This window comes from Mytilus californianus, unplaced genomic scaffold (assembly GCF_021869535.1).
Source record: "Mytilus californianus isolate M0D057914Y unplaced genomic scaffold, xbMytCali1.0.p SCAF_85, whole genome shotgun sequence".
Taxonomy (NCBI): domain Eukaryota; kingdom Metazoa; phylum Mollusca; class Bivalvia; order Mytilida; family Mytilidae; genus Mytilus; species Mytilus californianus.
The window spans coordinates 302,718-320,764 of record NW_026262740.1 but is presented as its reverse complement, the minus strand read 5'-3'; the positions used below and the strand labels follow the sequence as shown (position 1 = coordinate 320,764).

Below are 18,047 nucleotides of genomic sequence, written 5' to 3'. Positions count from 1 at the left end.
CCATAATCCCAATGTTGAGAACCCCCGTGGTCCTTACTACCTTAAACTTTGTTTAGCATATGTTGTTTTTGTAAAGAAAACATCCATCCGAATTTAATGGGTCGTTATGAATAAAGTAGAAACACACCGGCAATGTTGGCTAGTAGAGCGGTTTTCTACAAGGGCATTTTAAATTGTCTCTTTACTTTACTGTACATGCATTTTAAATATATTCTTGATTTGTTCTCGTCTTAAAAAATAAATGAAATATTTGCCACTGAACGTAAAGCAAACAACAATAAATCAAATGATCTTTTGACCTTACCAGTCAGCAAACGTGTCTGCGGATTGTGGTGGCCGATGATTAGTTTCATTAAAATATTCTTTGTGAATAAAACCTATTTTTTGTTTATGATAGGGGGAAAATGAACGTTATAATTATGCACATCTTAGTACATGATGTCTTTCGAGGGAGCCCCTAACTAACCACGATTGAGAAATCGGTACAAATCTTTTTCTATTAAAGGGCTTAGATTTTGCCTCATGGTGCTTCACGTACTTCTGTTGGATGTATAAATACAAATCCCCGTCAGATCAGAATAAGGACGTTGAATATAATGTAGGATTGACACGCTTTCTACAGCTTTACATTACAATGTTTTTTGGGTTGTCTATCCGAAGCAAAATTGTTGACCCTATGCAACATGTCTTCCTTTTTGAGATCGAAGACTATTTAAGTTGTTCCAAAATTGTGCTCTTTGTGGTCTTTTTTTTTTATTTAGATCAATCAATCGTTGTCGCCACCTTAAATATTATTTGGTAACTCATAGACTTTTAGATTAAGATTTTTTCTATTTGTTTATATGCAAATTTTGGTTAAACCACGAAATCAAATATCCTCAATCCACAAAAACAAACAATCCACAGTATTCATTATGACTCCCCCCAAGGGTGACCGGGAAAATAGAAATATGGCCACCATTGGTCATCCTCCGACCGGCAGTAAAATCCTCTCCAAAGTTGAGACGTCCGTTTGGCTGTGCGGGATGTATCAAGTACTCATCCACGTCCGATCAGAATGGGGACGTTAAATCCGATGCCTCGTGTAAAGAGAGTGCCACGCTCTTTGCACGTTAAGAACCCTTGCAACAACTCTTTGAGCGGTCCGTGGCCTGTAGGTGTAATACCACCATTGATTTTCCCGTATTAGTCTTTGTTAAATTTGCACTTTTCAAAAAATTGTGCAGAATTTATCTTTATTTCAAATAAAGAAATACTTGGCATGAGTAAAGTTTTATCCTGTCCAGTACTATAGAAAAAATTTCACATAACATTTCATTGCATATAAGAAAATAACCATCACTGGAAGTTTACCAATCAAATTTTCCCCCTTTTTTAACCTGTGTACAAGCTTTAGTAACCATGTAACCTCAAGTTTCCAAAATATTTTATAGAAACCCCAAATAAAAAAATAATAGTGCTTTGAAATACCCAAGATATATGTTTATGACCCAGAAATGTTTTACTGCAATGACATTTAGGATCAATTACCTACAACTGTCAAATTCAAGGGAATATTTTTTTTCGACCTATTTTCGTATGCAACCGGATGTGACGTACTATGATTTGGTGGTTTTACACCTAAAGAAGACTTTTTTGTTCAATAAACTGAATGTGACTTTTTTCCTTTGTAATACTGGTTATTTCAAGCATTACTGTCAAGTTTTGTCATAATCAGTTCAATAGTTTGAAAAAAATCTAGTATAATGTAAGACAACATCTACAGCGATTCGAGCAAAATTTCTTCGAAAAATCCAAACCAAGTCGCATCATGATAGAATATAGTGTGGACCAATAAATGGTCAAAAATTTATCTCATCTGCCTACAAACAGTTGAATATGATACAAAAGATGACTTTAGGATGATAAATGCTACTAATGGACCTCTTTGTCTTCTTTATAAGGTCTCTTTTGGTCCATTTATACCTCTCATTTCCTCAAAATTTCTACTTTTTAGGCCAATAAATAAAAATTTTGGGGTAACTTTCACTCATTTATGATAGAAATGTTATAATAAATGATTAATTGAAGTATTCAAGCTGAATGAACTATCCGTATAAAAGTTTACTGTCTCCAAGGAGGTTTCAATAAGTCCTTACGTAAAACTTAAATTAACGCCGCGTTCCAGAGAGGGACATAAAAAGCTTCTCTTTTGGTGAATAATTTGTTGTTACTGCTTTAAAAATAATTTCATTTACTTAAAACTATATATTTATTAAAGTATTTCTTAGGAAAATTTTTTTAGTATAGCAGAATATAAGAAATAAGGAGAAAAAGCTCCCCAAAACTCTAAGTATGGTTTGTTCTGTCAACTAATATTCATGGTAAAGTCCTATTTCAAGGAAATTTTCTCATAAAATGTGTTTTGGAGACTCAATCCACTCAGAATATTTCATTATTTGTAATATTTCACTTAAATAGCAAGAAATTTTAACACATGAGAGTACTCACAAGGTCAAAGGTGCATGTACAGCTTCCCATATTAGGTGTAATACCACCATTGATTTTCCCCTATTAGTCTTTGTTAAATTTGCACTTTTCAAAAAATTGTGCAGAATTTATCTTTATTTCAAATAAAGAAATACTTGGCATGAGTAAAGTTTTATCCTGTCCAGTACTATAGAAAAAATTTCACAATACATTTCATTGCATATAAGAAAATAACCATCACTGGAAGTTAACCAATCAAATTTTCCCCCTTTTTTAACCTGTGTACAAGCTTTAGTAACCATGTAACCTCAAGTTTCCAAAATATTTTATAGAAACCCCAAATAAAAAAATAATGGTGCTTTGAAATACCCAAGATATATGTTTATGACCCAGAAATGTTTTACTGCAATGACATTTAGGATCAATTACCTACAACTGTCAAATTCAAGGGAATATTTTTTTTCGACCTATTTTCGTATGCAACCGGATGTGACGTACTATGATTTGGTGGTATTACACCTGTAGCTAGGCTAAATTTCTGTCTCTATCCAATATACCTTTATTTTCCCGTGGCAATCCAATTTTCCCCGCCCTTCATCCCGGACGACCTCTATTACAGAACCTACTTATTGTATTTATTAATTTGTTCTCGTCCTGAACATGTATGAAATATTTGTCAATGGACGTTTAGCAACAATCAATCATGACTCGATCTTAAATTTTCAAGATTAAATTTATTTGAGGTACCAATTACATAAAGAAGAAAAGGAAAACACCGGACTTTCACCGTTATTGTCAGTTTTATTTGCATGATTGTGGCCATTCAAAGTAACAAGAAGCTTTCCTGAATAATGGTACTAGCATGTATTAATTATAGGTCTTAAAGCAAAATTGTTTAATCTGAACACATGTCTTTCTGCCTGTCTGAGGTTTATTGACAATTGCTTAAAGATAATCAGATAGTAATCCACTATACCAAACTTATCATTTAAGTCTTAACAAGAACCCCAAAGGTGACTGGGGAATAGAGATATGGTCACTAAGGTCTTCTACCTTCCGGCAGTACAACCCTTACATTACAATGTTTTTGGGGTTGCCTATCCGAAGCATAGTTGTTGATCCCATGTAACATGTCTTCGTTTTTGAGGTTTTCAACATCCCGAATACCCCGTCCTGCATACCAGTCGAAAGATTTTTAAATTTGTTTTAAAATTGTGCTCTATGTTGTCCTTTTAATTAAATCAACTAGTTACTGTCGTCGACTGTAATGTTATTTTGTATCTCGTGGATGAAGTGCAATATAACCAGACATTTAAATGAAGGCGTCTTTAATTGTGGATTTCGAAGTATAAGGTGAAGCATGAACTTAATAAGTGTTAAAAAATACGCGTTTTCTATTGGCTTATATGCAAATTTTGGTTAAATTACGAAATAAAATATCCTCAATCCACGAAAATTGGTACCCACGAAAATAAATAATCCACAGTTTTCATTGAAATGATACATGAAGATACATTTCTATCTCAATCGCTTCTAGAAGTTGAACTTGTTTTAATGTAACTAATATTTTTCCCGGTTTTAAAATGTTTAAAAGAAACGAACTCAATCTAAAATTTTGAAGTTTAATATATTTGAGGTATAAACTACATAAAAAGGAAGAAGACAAAGAGGACTTTCACTGTTATTGTCAGTTTAATTTGTGACCATTTAAATCAACGATACGCTTTCTGGAAGAAAATAATGGTATGCACTATAGGACAAAAGCAAAATTGTTTAATCTGAACACATGTATTTGTGCCTGTCGGAGTCTTATCGGTCGTTTTTTTTTTTGTCAAATGTCATTGTATTGTTTTCATTTGGGGAGGACAAATACACATCTACTTAATTCATACTTATATTATTCATTTTAAATGGAGATAATCAGAAAGTTATCCACTATACCAAAATTATCATTTAAGTCTGCTGCCTTCATCTTAACAAGAAGCCCAAGGGTGACTGGGGAATAGAGATATGGTTACTAAGGTCTTCTTCCTACCGGCAGTACAACCCCACAATGTAGCGTCATGTTGGCTTTGGGGAATGTACAATTTCGAAGCCACGTCCAGTCAGGAAGATGACGTTTAATCCGATGCCTCATGTCTAGAGACTTCAATGCTCTCTGCACGTTAAGACCCCTTGCAAAAAATCTATAAAGGGATCGAAGGTGGCCTGTAGTAAGGCAAAATGTCTGTATCTAATATACACTCATTTCCCAGTGGCAGTCAACAATCCCCCGACCTACATCCCAAACGGCCTCTAATACAGGACCTACCGATTGTATTTATTTTTGAATTGGTGTACTGAACATGCATGACATATTTGCCACTGGACATTTTGCAAACAATAACCAATCAATACCAATCGTGTACAAGACTAGAATCCCGCTGTATGCATATATATATTTTACCGTTATGACTTTCGTATCCAATTACTTTACGATGAAGGCTTTTAGCGAGGTGGTATTACAAAAAAGTAAAAATAAGATATTTTCACATAATTGCTAAATCTTAGTTGTGTAAAATGTCTAACATTTATAATTGAATATGCTCTCGGACCAATTGCATAATCAACCTGTAACAGGTGTATACACAATTAAATTATATGTAACTTTTGTTAACTTGTTGGATTCCTCAATGTGAACCGTTTTGATATACACATTTCCAATCATTAAATAATAGAATTGACAAAATATGAAACTATGTCTATGTAAAACTCTTGAATTATTGTCAAAATGTAAAATAGACAGTCTTTTCAACAGAAATGGTTTAAGTTAGAGAATTAGTAGTGCATTCAACTACTTCTTATAAATTCTGTAATACTGTCATAATGGGCCAAATTTATTAGGTATGAGGGCAATCAATTAAAGTTGTTTTCAACTTGACTATTTTTCTGATTGCCATCTCAAAAAGAAAAAAATATCCTGGTCTAACTGGTACTTTAAAGTATTTCTGATTTTCTTATTAAGGATATCAAAAATTAAAAATTACCTGATCTGTCTGGTACATTTAAATTAACACACAATTCTGCATGTTCTTTTGTATCAATATCCGCTTCTGATAGCATCGTAGACATAAGTTTGTTAATTTCGGAACGAAGTTCATGAACATTACATAGGACCTGCTTTGCTATTTCTGCATACATGTTGAGGTCATCGATGGAAATAGCTTTAATTCGGATATTCATGTCTGGTGTTCCGGTTAATCTGAATTCATCTATAGCTTCAAAAACTTTTGTTTTATCCCATGAAGTCGGAATGTCAAGTTGCATGAAAACCGGTATAAGGATTCTCTTGTTGTCTGAAACATCAGAATAAAAACTAATCAATAATTTTCTATATATCGTGTTGATTTACAAAGATCACAAGACATTGACAGAATCTAATAGAATATTTGATATTCATAGTGTAGCACTTAATTCGAAATAATACATAATTTAAAATATTGAAATAAAATATTCTTCGTTAGAATGCATACCTTCCGTTACTAGTTCAGTATCATCAAATATTTCCACATTCTCCTCACTACCAAATATGTTGACCATTACATTTATCTTGTTAACTATACTATGAAGAGTTTCTTAAAAAAAAAGGTAATTATGATATTCAATAATAACGCGGTTGGTGTTTTGGTATTTACGCGTTCAAAATGCCGAAACAATACAGCAATGACAAATGAATATATGATAATATTCATGTCAATTGAAGAGGCTGCCTACTGGTCTGGCGATATCCTCAGAGACTAAACGTCCAACAGCAGTGGCATCATCACAGTGGTTGCAAAAACTCACCAAAGATACCAGGCTTATAATTGTGTTCGCTAGACGCGCATTTCCTGTCATCAAATTAAGAAATAAACACATTGATAAACTTAAAAAATGTGATATAGTTTGGTATGAATAAAATAATTAATTGGTTTATCTGTTGGTTGTATATCGTACAGTGGCAAATATATTATACATGTTCAGGATGAGAACAAATAAACGATGTATATATCTGAATTATTTGTATTTAAAATGTACATGTAAGACTACCGGGGTGAACGACACAATACAATTTTAAATTTGTAAAGATTTTATTTACAACCTACACATCCGTAAAGAGAATGTCTGTATTTCGAATAATTGTCTTAAACAATTTATATGTGGTTTTGAAAGATGTGATGATATATAACTTGCATTATAATTTTTTTCTCCAACTATCAAACCCCAAATTGACGTGAATCAAAGAACAACATGTCTTTGTAACATTTCTCTAAATTTCAATATAAAGTTGATGTGTTGTCACAACATGTCTTTGTAACATTTCTCTAATTTTCAATTTAAAGTTGAATTGTTGTCACACATACAAAAAAAAAGATGTTAATCACAAAAAACATGAACATAATAAATTGTTAATATTGTCCTTACTTTGAATACAGAATACAACTGTACAGATCATGACAATCAGTAATTGATAGTATAGAAAATAAAAATAAAGAGAAGTTATTTTGAATGACAAAATGCACAAACAGACCCGAGTCCGAATAAACTCATTGTCTGAAAGAATTATTCATGTTTATTTATGTTGATTTCCTTTTCACGTCAAAAAGAAAAACCTTTCCGTTATAATAATTACAAACAAGCAGAATATTTTCTTTTTTGTCAAAATAAATTCCCCACGGCCCATTCAATCCATCTGATTTAGTAAGAAGTTCTCTGTGATGTTTACCATCATCTGATATAACTTCTACAGTGTTGGTCTTATAATTAGTCACATAGACATTCCTCTCATTATCTGTTGTCACATAAACTAAATCCTGAAATTTATCCTTTTTAAACTTCCAAATTGGTTTTCCATCTAACGAGCAGCAGTATATTGATGTATCGTCTATACAAACCAACCTGTCTCTGTCTACTGTAATGTCGGTGATACGGGCTGGAGGTAAAGGTATAGTACGTATTACTTTACCTGTCAGGTCCATCACATGTATTATAGTCCTATCAATAACAACGTACAGGTTATTATCATTATATGATATTCCGTAGCAGTAACCACTGGTGTTGATTGTACTGGTGACAGAACCTGTAGATATATTTATTATCAGTATGGTTCTGTTATATACACAGGATACTGCTACAGTGTTACTATCTATCTGTGTCATATAACGTGGTGTATAGTACAGAGGAATGTGATGGATATCAGTACCGTCTGAATTACAAATAATAAGTCGGTTATTAGTGTAGTCGGTAAACATTAATGTATTGTCTATTTTGATACAGCTAGTAATGTACAGATTTTCTTTCTCAGACTTTTTGATAGTTAACTGTTGACGTAAATTGACAGAAACAGGAAGGTTGGCTTTGACTAATGCTTGATCCTTATCGAATGCTTCTTCTTTTTCCGGTTAATTTTCTGAAACAAATAATCAAGTATTGATTTGGTTATTTCAACAATCGATTACCTTATTTATAATGCAGTTTACAAAAATTTACCACTAAAAGCGATAAAAAGATGTTAAAAAAATATTTTGCATACTATATTATGTATTATTGAATTTTCAACGACCTCAAATTTTCTCTCCAATGTTTACGATTTATTTGAATAATTGTCACTTTGAACTCGTATAATTCAAGAAAATCGTAAAACAGTGAAAATGAAAAGTGTAATATGACAGAGATTGAAAAACAGATATATGTAGAGCATAGTCATGTACTGGATGTACCAATGCAGTGAAGTAATATATGTGTTTGAATCACGGAAAAAAGGGGGGGGGGGTTCTTTCTATATGAAGATTCACAGACATTTCGCTAGGATACGTGCCCATTTGATATATATCACATATATCAGTGGGGTTGCAATTCCACCAACTGAAGGTAAATTGTAAATGAGTCGGTAAATTTTATCCTTCGATTAATTATCTGTACATATGTGTTTCCGCTTTTAAATCAAATTAAGATATATATAAAAAAAAAAATGTAACTAAGAAATATATGAACGGGTAATAAATTTGTCATGAAATAAGTTCATGGGTCTTGATTTTTACAACATTTCAATATATGAAGGGGTTGAAACACCAGCTGCGCTACACGTCTGTACCAACAATCTACTTTTGAGACCCCCATCCACTCTCCGTGGTCCTTACTACCTTGAACTTTATATAGCATATGTTGTTTTTGAAAAGAAAACGACCATCCAAATTTAATGGGTAAAAATGAATAAAGTAGAAACACATTGACGGTGTTGGCTAGTAGAGCTTTTTTTTTTTTACAATAGGAATTTTAAATTGTCACTTTACAATACTTGCATTTCAAAGGTATTCTTAAAATAAAATTGAGAATGGAAATGGGGAATGTGTCAAAGAGACAACAACCCGACCATAGAGCAGACAACAGCCGAAGGCCACCAATGGGTCTTCAATGCAGCGAGAAACTCCCGCACCCGGAGGCGTCCTTCAGCTGGCCCCTAAACAAATATGTATACTAGTTCAGTGATAATGGACGTCATACTAAACTCCAAATTACACAAGAAACTAAAATTAAAAATGATACAAGACTAACAAAGGCCAGAGGCTCCTGACTTGGGACAGGCGCAAAAATGCTTTGTTTTCGTCTTGAAAATGACTGACATACTTGCCACTGAACGTAAAGCAAACAACAATTATCCAATCGATCTTTTATGAGCTTAGTCAGGAAACATGTATCTGCGGATTGTGGTTGCTGATGTTTAAAATAACTTCATGAATAAAACTGTATTTTTTACTATAGGGGAAGATATAAATATAAGACAAATCTTAGCACATGATGTGTTTTGGTTACAAAAATATCTGGTATGGAGCAAGTTTTGCAAGGGAATCTCAATCAAACCACGTTAGATTAATCCGTACAAATCTCTAAAAACCAAGTTTTCACCTCGAGGGTTTTATTGCAGTTCTCTGGGATGTATAAATACGCATTCACATCAGTTCAGAATTTGGACGTTGAATATGATGTAAGGCGTCTTACAGCTTTACATTACACTGTTTTTGGGTTGCCTACCCGAAGCTAAATTGTTGACCCTGTGTAACATGTCTTCGGTTTTGAGGTTGTCAAATTCCCGAATACCCCGTCCTTCATACCTGTTCTGAATGAAATTTGTTCCAAAATTGTGCTCTTTGTGGTCTTTTTTCATTTAAATCAATCAATCGTTGTCACCGACTGTAATTTTAGTTGGTAACTCATAGATGAAATGTAATATAACAAAGACTTTTCGATGAAAATGTTTTGTATTGGTTTATATGCAAATTTTGGTTAAACCACGAAATCAAATATCATAAAACAACGAAAATTGGTAGCCACAGAAAAAAATAATCCACAGTATTCAGTATGACTCCCCCCTCCTCCAAGGGAGACAGGAATAGAAATATGGTCAACATTGGTCATCCTCCGACAGGCAGTAAAACCCCCGCTAAAGTGTGTGGCGTCCTTTTGGCTGTGTGGGATGTATCAAGTACGCAGCCACGTCTGGTCAGAATGGGGACGTTAAATCCAATGCCTCGTGTAAAGAGAGTGCCAAGCTCTTTGCACGTTAAAAACCCTTGCAACAACTTTTTGAGCGGTCCGTATGTGCCCTTTTGCAAGGCTAAATTTCTGTTCCTATCCAGTATACTAGTACCCTCATTTTCCAGTGGCAGTCCAAATTTCTCCGTCCATCATCCTGGACGACCTCTATTACAGGACCTACCTAATGTTTTTATTGTTAATTTGTTCTCGTCCTGAACATGTATGAAATATTTGCCACTTGACGTTGAGCAACCAACAATCAATCATTATCACACAATCTTAAATGTTTAAGATTAAATTTATTTGAGGTCCAAATACATAAAAAAGGGAAAAAAACAGGACTTTCACTGTTATTTTTGTTTGTGACCATTCAAACCAGTAATATGCTTTCCTGTATAATGGTACTAATATGTATTTTAGGTCTGAGGCAAAATTGTTTAATCTGAACACATGTCTTTATATCTGTCTGTCTGAGGCCATGAGCCTAAGCTTGTCATTCGTTGTTTTTTGTCAAGTTTTAATGTACATTTTTATTCATTTGGGGAATTTGGTATAGGTTGCTGATCTTTGAGGGTCTTTGTTGAATTGTTGAAATTCAGAGACTTTATTTAGTCAAATTATGGGCTTCTGAAAGTGTAATTTGATAAAAGCCGTACGCGTATTATTACCAAGTTATATTTGTTTGTCATTGGGTCGCTGTTTCATTGCCATATAAACCACATCTACTTAATTCTCACTTGTGTTATTCAATTTGAATAGAGGTAAAGAAAAAGTTATCCACTATACCAAACTTACCATATTTTAAGTCTGCTGCCTTCATCTTAAGAAGAACCACAAAGAGTGACTGGGAAAGAGGGATATGATCTTCTACCTACCGGCAGTACAATCCTTGGCAAAGTGGAGCGTCATTTTGGCTATGCGGGATGTACGCAGCCACGTCCACTCAAAATTGGGACTTTAAATGCGATGCCTCATGTCGAGTGACTGTCATACTCTCTGCACGTTATGAACCCTTGCAAAAACTATTTGAGGGGTTCGAAGGTGGCCTGTTGTAAGGCAAAATTTTTGTTCGTATCTTATGAATACTCATTTCCCATTTGCAGTCAGAATTCTCTTGAACTTCATGCCAAATGGCCTCTATTACATGACCTACCTAGTGTATTTATTATTAAATTGTCCTGAACATGCACGAAAAATTTGCCACTGGACATTAATCAACCAACAATTAGTAAATCAACTTTCCCCTAGGAAGTTAGAATCTTTGTAATTTAGGAAAAAAAATGTCTTAAATCATATCAATACCGAATCACTTCCTCCTCATCTGAGTAATAAAACAATACTATCTACAACACTGATATCAACCCAGTGCAGTTGAATAAAAGTAATGCTTTACAAATAACTTTTGACTGAAGTGCGTACCTTTATTTCCATTCATGATAAAGCATATAAGAAATGTACTGATTACTTAGAAATATAGGTGGGATGTATAAATACGAATCCACGTCATTTCAGAATTGGGACGTTGAATATGATGTAGGGTAATGACATGTTTACTATAGCTTTACTTTTCAATGTTGTTGGGGTTGCCTATCCGAGGCAAAAATGTTGACCCTATGTAACAAGTCTTAGTTTTTGAGGTTGTCAAAATCCCCAATACCCCGTCCTTCATACCAAATCCCCAATATCCCGTCCTTCATACCATTCAAATTTGTGTTGTTTATTTTAATCAATCAATCGTTGTCTCCGACTGTAATGTTATTTGGTAAATCATAGATGAAATGTAATATAACAAGACTTTGAGATGAAGATGTTTTCTATTGGTTTGTAGTAAGTTTTGGTTAAACCACGAAATCGAACATCCTAAATCCACGAAAATAGGTACCTACTAAAATATATAGTCTACAGTATTCATTATGACACCCCCCTCAAAGGGTGACTGAGGAATAGAAACATGGTCACCATTGGTCTTCCTCCGACAGGCAGTAAATCCCTCGCCAATTGGAGCGTCCGTTTGACTGTGCGGGATGTATAAAGTACGTTCTCACGTCCGGTCAGAATGAGGACATTAAATCCGATGCCTCGTGTAAAGAGAGTGCCAAGCTCTTTGCACGTTAAGAACCCTTGCAACAACTCTTTGAGGGGTCCGTATTCAATATATTCTCATTTTCCAGTAACACCCCAAATTTCCCCGACCTTCATCCCGGGCAACCTCTATTACAGGACCTACCTTATGTATTTTTTTGCAAATTTATTCTCGTCCTGAACATGTATGCAATATTTGCCACTGGACGTTAAGCAATTAACAATCAATCTAAAATGTTCATGATTAAATTGATTTGAAGGACAAATTACATAAAAAAGAAAAGGAAAATCAGGACTTCCACTGTTATTTTTTTTGTGTGACCATTTAAACCAACAATAAGCTCTCCGGAATAATTGTACTAGAATGTATTATAGGTTTAAAGCAAAATTGTTTAATCTGAAGACATGTATTTATGTCTGTCTGAGGTTACGAGCCTTAGGTTGTCAGTCGTTGTTTTTTGTCAAATCTCATTGTATTTTTTTCATTTGGGGAATTTGGTATAGGTTGCTCATCCTTGAAAGTCTTTGCTGAATTGTTTGAATTCGGAGACTTTATTCAGTCAAATTTTGGGCTTATGACAGTGTAATTTGAAGAAAGCCGTACGCGTATTATTACCAAGTAATATGTGTGTGTCATTGGGTCGCTGTCTCATTGACAGATACACCACATCTACTTAATTCTTACTGTTATTAATCATTTTGAATAAAGATAATCAGAAAGTGTTCCTATATACCAAACTTATCATTTAAGTCTGCTGCCTTCATCTTAACAATAACCACAAGGGTGGGAGAATCGAGATAATGTCACTAAGGTCTTTAACCTACCAGCAGTACAACCCTTGGCAAATTGGGGCGTGGTGTACAAGTACTCAGCCACGTCCACTCAGGAAGGGACGTTTAATCCGATGCCTATGTAGAGAAACTGTCATGCGCTCTCTGAACGGTAAGACCCCTTGCAAAAAATCACTAAATGGTCCGAAGGTGGCCTGTTCTAAGGCAAAATGTATGTCAGTATCTAATATACACTACACTCATTTCCCTTTGGCAGTCAAAATTCCCCCGACCTGCATCCCAAATGGCCTCTATTACAGGACCTACCTATTGTATTTATTATTACATTATCCTGAACATACACGAAATAGTTGCCACTGGACATTAAGCAAACAACAATCAATCAATCAACTATGCCAAAGGAATCTTTTTAATTTAAGAAAAAAAAAGTCTTATAAATCATCTCGATACCGAAAAAACTCCTGCTCAGCTGGAGAACTACACAGTACTCTCTGCAACACTGGTAAAAACTTAGTGTAGGTAAATAACAATAACACTTTACAAATGTCTTATGTCTGAAGTACTTATCTTTATTTCTGGTATAAACCCAGTGTAGGTAAATAACAATAACACTTTACAAATGTCTTATGTCTGAAGTACTTATCTTTATTTCTGGTATAAACCTAGTGTAGGTCAATACAAATAACACTTTACAAATGTCTTATGTCTGAAGTACTTATCTTTATTTCTGGTATAAACCCAGTGTAGGTAAATAACAATAACACTTTACAAATGTCTTGTGTCTGAAGTACTTATCTTTATTTCTGGTATAAACCTAGTGTAGGTAAATAACACTTTACAAATGTCTTGTATAAACCCAGTGTAGGTCAAAAACAATAACACTTTACAAATGTCTTGTGTCTGAAGTACTTATCTTTATTTCTGGTATAAACCCAGTGTAGGTAAATAACAATAACACTTTACAAATGTCTTATGTCTGAAGTACTTATCTTTATTTCTGGTATAAACCTAGTGTAGGTAAATACAAATAACACTTTACAAATGTCTTATGTCTGAAGTACTTATCTTTATTTCTGGTATAAACCCAGTGTAGGTAAATAACAATAACACTTTACAAATGTCTTGTGTCTGAAGTACTTATCTTTATTTCTGGTATAAACCTAGTGTAGGTAAATAACACTTTACAAATGTCTTGTATATACCAGGGTAGGTCAAAAACAATAACACTTTACAAATGTCTTGTGTCTGAAGTACTTATCTTTATTTCTGGTATAAATCTAGTGTAGGTAAATAACAATAACACTTTACAAATGTCTTGTGTCTGAAGTACTTATCTTTATTTCTGGTATAAACCTAGTGTAGGTAAATAACAATAACTCTTTACAAATGTCTTGTGTCTGAAGTACTTATCTTTATTTCTGGTATAAATCTAGTGTAGGTAAATAACAATAACACTTTACAAATGTCTTGTGTCTGAAGTACTTATCTTTATTTCTGGTATAAACCTAGTGTAGGTAAATAACAATAACACTTTACAAATGTCTTGTGTCTGAAGTACCTATCTTTATTTCTGGTATAAACCTAGTGTAGGTAAATAACAATAACACTTTACAAATGTCTTGTGTCTGAAGTACTTATCTTTATTTCCATTCATAATAAATCATATAAAAAATGGACTGATAACTAAGAAATATATGAAAGGGTCGTGATTTTTGAAAGACTTCAATATTTGAATGGGGGTGGATTTGAAATACCAGCTGCGCTGCACGTCTGTACCCACAATCCCATGTTAAGACTCCCTTGGTCCTTACTACCTTTAACCTTGTTTAGCATATGTTGTTTTTGTAAAGAAAACAACCATCCGAAATTAATGGGTCGAAATGAATTAAGCAGAAAAACACCGACGATGTTGGCTAGTAGAGCGTTTTTTTTTTTTTAAATTGGAATTTTAAATTGTCTCACTTTACAGTACTTGCATTTTAAATGTATTCTTAATTTGTAATCGTCTTGAAAATGAATAAAATATGTCATTGAACGTGAAGCATACAACAATTAATCAATTTATCTGTTATGATCTTACCAGTTAGAAAACATGTCTCTGAGGATTGTGGTGGCAGATGTTTTGTTTCATTAAAAATATTCTTCATGAATAAAACCTATTTTTTTCTGATAGGGGGAAAATGAATATTATAATTATGCACATCTTAGTACATGATATCATTCGAGACCCAACTAACCACAATAGAGAAATCGGTACAAATCTCTCTGTTTAAGAGCCAAGGTTTCACCTCCAAGGGTTTTCACGTAGTTCTGTGTGATGCTTAAATACGCATCCACGTCAGTTCAGAATTAGGACGTCGAATATGATGTAGGATAATGACATGCTTTATGTAGTTTTCCATTACAACGTTTTCATAGTGTTACCTATCCGAAACAAAATTGTTGGCCCTATGTAATGTCTTCGTTTTTGAGGTTGTCAAAATCCCGAATACCCCGTCCTTCATACCAGTCGAAGACAATTAAATTTGTTCCAAAGTTGTGCTCTATGTGGTGCTTTTAATTAAATCATTCAATCGTTGTCGCCGACTGTATTAGGTAACTAATAGATAAAATGCAATATAACCAGACTTTTAGATGAAGGCGTCTTCAATTGTGGATTTCGAAGTATGAGGTGAAGCATCAATTCAAATGTTCAACGAAATACACGTTTTCTATTGGCTTTTATGCAAATTTTGGTGTAACCACGAAATCTAATTACATCAATCCATGAAAATTGGTACCCCCGAAAGAAAAACAAAATCTACAGTATTCATTGAAATGATACATTTAGATACAATTCTATCTCAATCGCTTCTAGAAGTTGAATGATTTTCATTGTAACTAACAGTTTTCCTGTTTTTAAAATGTTGAAAAAGAAGGTCTCAATCTAAAATTTTAAAGATTAAACATAATTTGAGGTACAAATTGCAAAAACAAGAAAGGGAAACAGGACATTCACTGTTATTCCAAGTTTTATTTTGGACAATTTAAACGAACAATATGCTTTCCGGAAAGATAATGGTTTGTTCTATGGGAGTAAAGCATAATGTTTAAATCTGAACACATGTCTTTGTGCCTGTCTGAGGTCACGAGCCTTGTCAGTCGTTTGGCGAATCTCATTGTATTTTTATATGGGGAATTTGGTATAGATTGCTGATCCTTGAAAGTGTTTTTTGAAATTGAAGAGTTTATTCCGTCACAAAGTTTTGGCTTCTGAAAGTGTAATGTGTTGAAAATTGTACGCGTATTAGTATTACGTAACATTTGTTTTGTCATTGGGTCGCTTTTTCATTGACGAATGTACCACATCTGCTGCCTTCATCTTAACAAAAAATCACGAGGGTGACCGTATAACAGAAATATGGCTACTTAGGTCTTCTCTTCCGACCAACAATACAACCATTTTCACACTTGAGCGTTAGTTTGGCTGTTCAGGATGTACAAGTACGCAGCCACGTCTGTGGACGTTAAATCCGATGCCTCGTGTAGAGAGACGACTGCTACGCTTTCTGCACGATGAGACCCCTTGTAATGACTCTTTGAGGGTTTAGTAGGTAGCCTGTTTTAAGGCAAAATGTCTTTTCCTTTCTTATATACACTCTTTTCCCAGTGGCAGTCCAAAATTCATCAACCTTCATCCTAGACGGCCTCTTATAACAGACCTACGTATTATTGTTTAATTATTTTCATCCTGAACTAGCATCAAATATTAGAATATAAAGTGCACTGCATTTACATGTAATATAGGTTCTAGAAATATAAAACCGGTTAAGAAATACAGATGCAAAAGGAAAATATGTAAACAATGATATTACTTGGGTTATGGTCTTCCTTCTTAGTGCTTATTTTCGCTCTGTTAGGAATCCTTTTAACCTGAAAAAAATATAAAATAAAAAACAACATAATTTTAATGTAGCTACACAGTACATAATGTTCTACTGAACATAAAACACATATGATAATCGAATTACGAAGCTAATTAAGATGGTTTTACAAAATATAACCTGGAGATAATGTAAAAGATCTACATTTCAACTTGTAGCATTACTTTCGATCTTAAGAGTTTCTGTTTTAGAGATCAGTCAGTAGTCATTAATCCGTCACCGATCAGTCAATTTGACATCATCAATCCGTCAAACTTATAATGACTGATCGGTGTTAACGTATTGAACTCTATTTATTACTACCACTGGATCGATACATCTGCTGATGGACTTTTTGAATATCCAAAACCCAGCAGCCTATACTTTGATACTTGCATGAAAATATGAATATTGTTTTTATTTAAATTGCTCATATAAAATTTTGAAATCATTTTGAATTAAGGAATGTACCTCCCTCTTGCATAGCTCTGATTACTTTCCCGGGCTTGGCTTCACTATTGGTCTTTTGGATTTTCAAATTGTTTGGGCTCAAGTATCAGTGACATGAATGTCGAAATGCAGTTAAACTGTTGCCGTTAGTGTTACTACCACTGGATCAATACTTCTGCTGGGAGACAAGGGTATCATTTGCCCAGTACTGACATGGAAATACGGACATTGTTTTATTGAAATTGCTGTTAAACAATTTCGAAATCATATTGACATCATTTTATATTAAGGAATGTACTATCATTTGCAAAAAGCTCCTTGTTATGGTTTGGCTGTACGTTTGGGGCTTTTTGGTTTTATCAGCTATTTGTATCTGAATACGTATGAACTGTGGGTTACAATACGATATTCCAGGGCTTGTATTTCCTATCATGATTTCCTAGATAGAGGGTTGCTGCTCACACGGAAGCTATTAAACCAAAAGTTTCAAGTTGTTTGACCGTTATGGAATATCCGTTTCACAGATGATCGCGGATATGTTCCTAATGTCGTAGCTACAATCCCGTCCCCTATTTCCCGAATGTGACCTACCGAATTATACTTCTTACCGGGTTTGTAGTAAGATGAACAACACGTCGGGTGCCACAAGTGGAGCATGATCTGCTTACCCTTCCGGAGCACCTGAGGTCACCCACAATTTTTGGTGGGGTTCGTGTTGCTCAGTCTTTAGTTTTCTATGTTGTGTTTTGTGTTCTATTGTTTGTCCGTCTTTTTCTTCTTTTGCCATGAGGTTGTCAG

At 34.1% G+C, this 18,047-nt stretch overlaps 1 protein-coding gene and 1 long non-coding RNA gene across 7 annotated transcripts in view; one reads left to right on the top strand and one right to left on the bottom strand.

Annotated features, from left to right (window-relative positions):
- Nucleotides 1-6,559: 6,559 nt before the first annotated feature.
- Nucleotides 6,560-18,047, bottom strand: part of LOC127713888 (uncharacterized) — a 57,132-nt gene continuing 45,644 nt past the window's right edge. For both annotated transcript variants that reach the window (XM_052219850.1, XM_052219851.1), the window contains exons 12-13: nucleotides 16,752-16,809; nucleotides 6,560-7,897 (exon numbers count right to left, since the gene is read on the bottom strand). The gene's annotated coding sequence lies outside the window, so the exon portion shown is untranslated. The remainder of the gene's footprint in view (nucleotides 7,898-16,751; nucleotides 16,810-18,047) is intronic.
- LOC127713895 (uncharacterized) lies at nucleotides 7,905-16,741 on the top strand. Of its 5 annotated transcripts, XR_007987520.1 has the most exons (5): nucleotides 7,905-13,568; nucleotides 13,645-13,914; nucleotides 13,991-14,066; nucleotides 14,184-14,259; nucleotides 14,336-16,741. It is a non-coding gene; the product is annotated as an uncharacterized LOC127713895 (long non-coding RNA). The 5 variants fall into 5 exon arrangements; XR_007987519.1 differs by having other exon boundaries at nucleotides 13,645-14,066; nucleotides 14,488-16,741; XR_007987517.1 differs by having other exon boundaries at nucleotides 13,645-14,066.